This window comes from Alligator sinensis, unplaced genomic scaffold (assembly GCF_000455745.1).
Source record: "Alligator sinensis unplaced genomic scaffold, ASM45574v1 scaffold46_1, whole genome shotgun sequence".
Classification (NCBI taxonomy): domain Eukaryota; kingdom Metazoa; phylum Chordata; order Crocodylia; family Alligatoridae; genus Alligator; species Alligator sinensis.
Window position 1 is genome coordinate 4034072 of NW_005841907.1, and position 7003 is coordinate 4041074.

The window sequence follows — 7003 nt, forward strand, 5'->3', positions numbered from 1 at the left end:
TTGATCCTTTACAGGGAACTCATGATAAAAATAAGATGGGGCTATATCATTCAAAGAAGTATCATAATGTACGTGTAATGGGGCTAAACTAGCATTTGGCAACTTGGGGAAATTTTACATGTGCTGCAGGAGTGGGGGGGGGGGAGGGGCAACACTTTAATTAAAGTGGCTCTGAGAGCCGCTCTACTTGAAGCGCACTGCAGCATCTAGTGCATGGGCGACTGGTGCCTCCCGAGTCTGGATGGTCCCCCAGGGGCTGATTGCCAAGCCCAAAATCACCAGCTGCGAAACCAGAAGTGCACTTCCGTCAGCACTTCTGGCTGGCATTTCCAGGGGGTGCACGGCCAATCTCAGGGGGTGCACATCCACCCATGTGCATCCCCTATGTGTCACCAATGGGCTTGTGTATCAGCATCCTTGTGCTTCAAAATGGCAGCAGGGGTGCTTGTACTATAGCTCGTTTGATGAGCTTTAGTTCAAGTGCCTCTACTGCCATTTTGAAGCATGGGGACACTGATACACGAGACATAGGAAGCTAGTGGAGCAAGGTAATTACCACACTCCAGCAGACTCAATTCATTGAGTCTACTCTGATCTGCTCAAATGAATGCACGTCAGAGCAGGCTGTCTGTGCTCATGTACAGGCAGCCTTAAATTTCTGCGCCTTAAATTTTGAAGGTTTGACTTCAAAAACACACTATTCTATTACTGACATTTTTTTCTCTATGAGATAATTTCCTTAGCATGACCGATGCATTAGATGCTTAATGTACCTTTCCAACTGTACTATAACAGACCTATTATGCTGGCTGCATCTGGGTGAGTGGCACATCAATAGATAACCTCTAATGGATATGTTGTCCCTCAGACAGAAAGGAGCCTTCTTTTAGACTGGAATATCTGCTGAGAGGAAGTTGTGGGCTCTGTTTTCTCACCAGGGGAAAAGGTGAAGGTGCTTTTGAGTGGGCAACAAGAAGGGAGTCGCTTCTCTCTCTTCCAGTAATAATGCCTTCTCTCTCTTCCAGCTTATGCCTGTGTGTTATTCCATGGACTCTGCCTGCTTACTGGAACCCACAACACAGGAAATTGCAAGGTTGTATGAACTGAAAAGAGAATTCTTCTTTATCCCTGTTTTGACTATTTTATTACATAAAAATGGAAATTTTATTATCTTACCTTGCAAGGTAACAATTACAAGTTAATAAGATTGCAAGGCTATTATTAGTTAATATTTCTGCTAGGATATTATCCCAAGAGGCCCTGATTTATACTGCAACCATCCCATACTCATCCTGCCCTAGCAAGGAGACAGATATGGTCCCTGCTTGAAGATACTATTATACTGTATATGAAAAAGTTGGCAACCTAAGAAAGTTATTCCTCATCTTAAAATGATCCAGACCTTTTAAAGCAGTGGTTCTCAACGCACCTGTTGTAAAAATGCTAGCTCTTAATTGTTACTTTTGTTTTGACTACAGACAAATAATAGAGCAATTTTTTCTGTAGTAAAGAACTCAGAAAGACTACAGAAGCCCAGAATGGTTGGAAAACTATGAATTCCTATTAAAAAATCTTGTGAATCATGTTTATCTTGTTTGCAAACCTAACAGTACTAAAATTGGGTGTCATGCCGCAGCACCTTTGAAAATATCTCAAGGCAACACAGGGTGCCATGGCATCCTGGTTGAGAATTACTGTTTTAAAGCAATCCAGGTACTGCATTTTATTACACAGAAATAATATATGTATCTCTTGTGTGATGAACTCCAAGAACAGCAGAGTTGTGTTTTATTTTTATTAGTTTATAAGTGTAAATTATATTGGTTTTAAATGTATATGTTATTGTTTTCATTGGCTACATATTTGTTATATTATGGGAGAATATATAAGGGAGAACCAGATGATCTTTCGTTAATAACTGACCTGTTCTCTAGTTATAACTTTCTTGTCTCAGCTACAAATAATATTGTTAAATAATTCCAAAACACAAAATACATTAATTCCATCTGATAAAAGAAACATCTGGCATTTTTACATATTTGTAGTAACATGCTACAGATTTCTTTAAAATGGTAATTAGAAAGAAATAGTACAGTAATTTTCCTGATGCTAATTAGAGACTTCATAAAAAATGACAAAAGTGAGAAAGAGAAAAAGATTTTTTTGTGGTTAAAAGTGTGAGCCAACAGTATAATGTACACCTAAGTGGGAAACCTATACTGGCTTTGAGAGGTACTCTGAATCAGACAATCACAGGATAAGGAAGTGACATATGCTTATGCAGGTGAACAGACAAATATTTCCACTGTATAATAATACCAGCTGCAAAATTATGAAGATGGAAAGCAGTAAACATTGATAGGCAATGTATGAAAAAATATTGGAGGGAAAAAATAATTCAGAATTAGAAGTCAGATGATCTATTTTGCATGACTTACTTAGTCTACTCTCTTAAATAAAATGCACAGAAGCAATAAATCATCATTGTTCACCTGGGTAGACATAACGCTACAGATGCATTGTTAACCCTGAATCTCTTTCAGCTTTGTGAATTGCCCCTTTTTCATTACAGTAGGACATGGACTCTGATTATTCATGTATGAAATTATTATTTTTGAAATCACAGAAATGCGTTGTAGTATCAATACACTGATTAACCAAACTAATTACTGTATAAAGAAAATGGCTTAAAATTGCTCATGCTTTAATTACAGAACATATGGTTAGAGATGAAAACATATGAAATAAAGTTGCTTGAAAAAACTGCCATTTCAACTAGTTATAATTTGCTTAGAGCTGTTTAGAATTTTTTGACTAAACACTTTTCATTGCAAATGATCATTGAATCAAAAACATTTCAATCCAGCTTTCTCTGAGTGAGGGGCTGTTGCTCCATGATGAAATTTTTGGTCATCATCAGAAAGAGCCTTACTCCAGACAAAAAAAAAATATCCAATGGTCACAACCTTACCTGAGATGTGAGAAACTCAGGTTTGATTGCTGAGCCTTCCAGGAGAATGCCCTGATTATCAAGCTTTTTACTCTTACAGATTGAATCTTTTGTGGTTTAAAACTCTTGGTTTCTTCCTAATACAGAATGGGAATATTTCTGAAATCTTGAAAAGTTTTGGTAAAAAAACAATTTTCTGCCCACCTAAATATTTGCTTTTGTATCACACATGGGTACCAAGGAGAAAAATAATCTTTCTCCCCAGATCCATATCACAACAAGTATAAGAACCTTGAAATACTTAATTTCAGTTAGGGACCCCTGGATATCTAGATCTCTAGATATCATCACCAAAATCCACTTTTATTTTTAAAAAACCTTGAGAGAAAAGGAAAAGAAACAATGCACAGATAAATACATGAACAGCAAAACTATCTCTAAGTCCCTCTCAGCATTTTTTTTATTCATCTGTGAGTTCTAAGGTGAGAAAGTCTTAACAAGCCGCTTTAAATCTGTAATGGAAAGAACAATGGTATTATATTTCTGATCCTTCAAGGTACCTTTGTGTGTGTCCTCTTTCACTATGCTCAGTAGTCAGATGTCTACAAAATACAATATAATACAGTATTCTTTCAAAGAGTTCTTTTTATTAACAGGGTTATGCACAATTAACCTGGAGAAATTGGGAAAGATGAAGCAAAAAAGGTTGTGCAGGCACCTTTAGGGTGAATTCACACAAGCATGCACGTGCCCTTTGAGATGCCCTTTAAGATGCTGCAAGAGGCCCATGTGAGAATGAAAAAATGTTCCCCATGCTGCAAATTTGCAGCACAGGGGCAAAATTAGACCCCTGGATATCCAGGGGTAAAAAAACACCATGGGGGAAAAAAGCAGAGCATGGCCTGGAGTCTCGGTCCTCCACAGAGATGCTCTGGCAGCCATCCAGAGTGTCTCTATGGCTAGCCCTCACCCCGGTGCTGAAGCATACTGCCTGCCCATGCAGGGCAGGCAGCATGTCAGTCACAGGGAGCTGGACCCAGGCACCTGCTGGTAAGCATGGGGTGGGGGGGCTGGGGGAGCAGGGAGGGGACCATGAGGGGAGTCCCGCCAGCCCCACTTGCTCCCCCAGCCCCATGGATCACTGGCCCACTCGGTCATGTCTCCCACTCCCGTGAGCACCCCTATCACTGCCCCACCTGGTCTCATCCCCTGCCTACCCCCCAAACCCTCTGATCGCTGCCCCACTTGGCCCTAGTAACCTGGCAATTAAAAAAAAAAGCCCCACACTCACCAGAAGTAGCAGCTCCCATTAGGGTCACTGGAACCTCATGGTAGAGCCCTCTCATGCAGCACAGGGCCTGGGTGACAGCCGGAGCAGCCCCAGCTGCCTGACAGCGTGCAGAGGCACGCAGCGCCCTGCTGGCCCTGGCTGCATCTGTGCGATGGGGCAGTGCAGGTGCCAGGCAGCTGGGGCCAGGCCCCGCTGCCCCATGCTGCACAGGGGGGCTCTGCCATGAGGCCCCAGTGATCCCCATGGCAGCTGCTACTGCCCGTGAGTGCAAGGCTTTTCTTTTTTTTTAAGTGAAGTATAGGTCATTCTGCACACATGCCTCTACTGGCTGTGCAATCCCCATCTGGGTCTGCAGGTGCGTAGCAGGTCACAGCCAGGCAACAGCCCCCACTGCCAGACTGCTGCAGTGGGTAAAGGGTGCAGGGAACTCTCAGGGCTGCTTCAGCAGTCCAGCTGGCACAAGGGGTAGTGTCCCCAGGTACCAATTGTCTGGTCCCTAGAAGCTCCTGAGAGCGAGTAGCCCTGATCTACTTGACAGAGCAGCTTTTTATACTGCTGGGGACAGCACAGGTGTTGGCTCCGGGCTCTAGCACCCCCTGGCTGCAGATCCAGGAGGAACAGGCAGGGTTATTTTGCCCCAAGTGGTACAATTTGCCCCATACCAAAGTGCATGGCTGGGCATGTGGGCTGAGGCAAAAAAACTCAGCTCAAATTTGCACCACTTCTATTTGAGCTTCTGCAAGCACAGATGCTGGCATGTGTGGATATGATCTTAAATATTATTAGGATAGTGTATTACCAAAGACTATATACATGATACTAGGAGAAGATCATTTGTTATTATGTTTTATGTGTGGAGAGCCTTTTCCAAGAAATGTGAAAATACGTTTACATCATGAATATGCCCGTTGGGGGTCATAGGACAATAAAACTAAAAGTTCAGAAAAAATTAATAGGGTTACTTAAAACACATAGATAGGTTTGGTTGTTTCCATGGATCTGTTTTTCTAAATTTAATCACAATAAATAAATAAATAAATAAATAAATAAAAGCACAGATGCTCTCTCAGACCCTTAACTGGTTCAAAAATGGCCAGTAAATCCATGTCATTTAATGAAGGCTGAGTATTTGATGCTGACTCCCAAAAGTAAATTTTAGTCTATACTGCACCTTTAAATAAAATAGATGATTCATTGGAAGGTCATTTTTGTGCACATGTACATGAACAAGAATAGCTTGACATATAAGATGTCATTTCTAAGCAGAAAGCACTATAAAATAAGAAAATCTTAAACTCATTTACACAGATGTGTATTTCAGGACACAGTAACATAAATGGAGCTACTTCACATTTACGTGAATGGAACCAAGACTTAAATCTGGTCCAAATCAGTTTTTGGAATGGAAAAACAGAAAAGTTTAGTTATGTACCTTAAAACTAAACTTATGAGATCTGCCTTAGCTAGGAGGTTCCAACAAAAAAAATCTGTTAGTTTTATTTTAAACCTTTTCTTAGCAAAAAACCAAAGAGCAAATTCAACTGCTCCACATGGTGCCACAGGAAGGCTAAAGTCTGTATACACAATCATCATGACCTCAACTGAAGGACAGTGAGCCATACACTTGCTTTAAGTCAGCAAAAAAAATCTACAGAATATATCAGCCACAAGCAGAATCTTATTGTTCAACTTCTATTGCTGCAGCAGTTTCTCAGTGAAGTTATTTTAGATACATTATCATCATCATTATTCACTGTATTGGAACTATATAATTAGTTCTGCCACATACTGGTCAATTGTATGGAAATATGTCAGCAAAAAATATATACATAATATTTTTAGAGTAAATTAGGATCAGCCTCAAACTATAATTTCCTTCAATTTTTAATGTTCATGTTTGCTGCCTATTTTTACTATTTGCTTTAATAACTAGGGGCATTCATTTGGGGGTTTTTTGAGAATTTTTTTCAAGAGAAAATGAAAAAAAAATCTGCATAATGATTTTAAACAGTGAGAATACAGTCTGATATAATGATTTGATAAACCTTAGAAATACTGAATGAGGTTATTAAAGTGAATTTCTCAGCATATATGGAGCCATCCATGTGCTGTCAAGGAAAATGGAAGCTTGTCAAAACTTTATGGCTGCATTTCAAGGCAGCCCTTATGAAAGGCTGCCCTTATGAAAATAGTCTTTTAGGCCAAGGGCAATCCCTGCCACCATATTTCTCTGGGGTGAAGGCATTTACAAGAGCAGAATTTCTCAAGAAGCTAATAAAGAGATTAGCAGGCCTGTGTGAAGCACCTAGTATTTGCTTTGGATTCAGATTCAGCTGATTTGGGGGACAGTGATGCAATTTGTTGATTTCAATCACTGTCCTGAATCGATTCATCTGAATCTGATTCAGAGATTTGGCTGCTGCCAAATCGCCCAAATCTCTGAATCACACAGGCCCCATCCCCTGCCCACTCTCCCAGCCCCGGCAATGGCTGCCCTGCCCAACCTAGCTCCCGGCTCTTTGCATAAGAAAGCCCCTACTCACCGGCTGCTAACTGGCAGGGGGGCAATCCCTGCTGCCCGCAACTGCCCTGCATTGGGTGGGGGCTCAGCATGAGCCCCCAGAAGCCCTGAGGCCACTGCAGGAGCTGGTGAGGCCAGTTTTTTTTTCTTTTCTTAAAGGGCTGGGAGCTGAGATGGGCAGGGCAGCCATGGAGGGGATAGGAGAGTGGGCAGGTGTCAGGGGGCTTGTGGCAGAGCCCCC

At 41.3% G+C, this 7003-nt stretch overlaps 1 long non-coding RNA gene across 1 annotated transcript in view; it reads left to right on the forward strand.

Moving 5' to 3' along the window:
- Nucleotides 1–1030: 1030 nt before the first annotated feature.
- The window catches only part of LOC112549430, a 51899-nt gene continuing 45926 nt past the window's right edge, over nt 1031–7003 (forward strand). The window contains exon 1 of the long non-coding RNA XR_003092837.1: nt 1031–1093. This is a non-coding gene — a long non-coding RNA (uncharacterized LOC112549430). The remainder of the gene's footprint in view (nt 1094–7003) is intronic.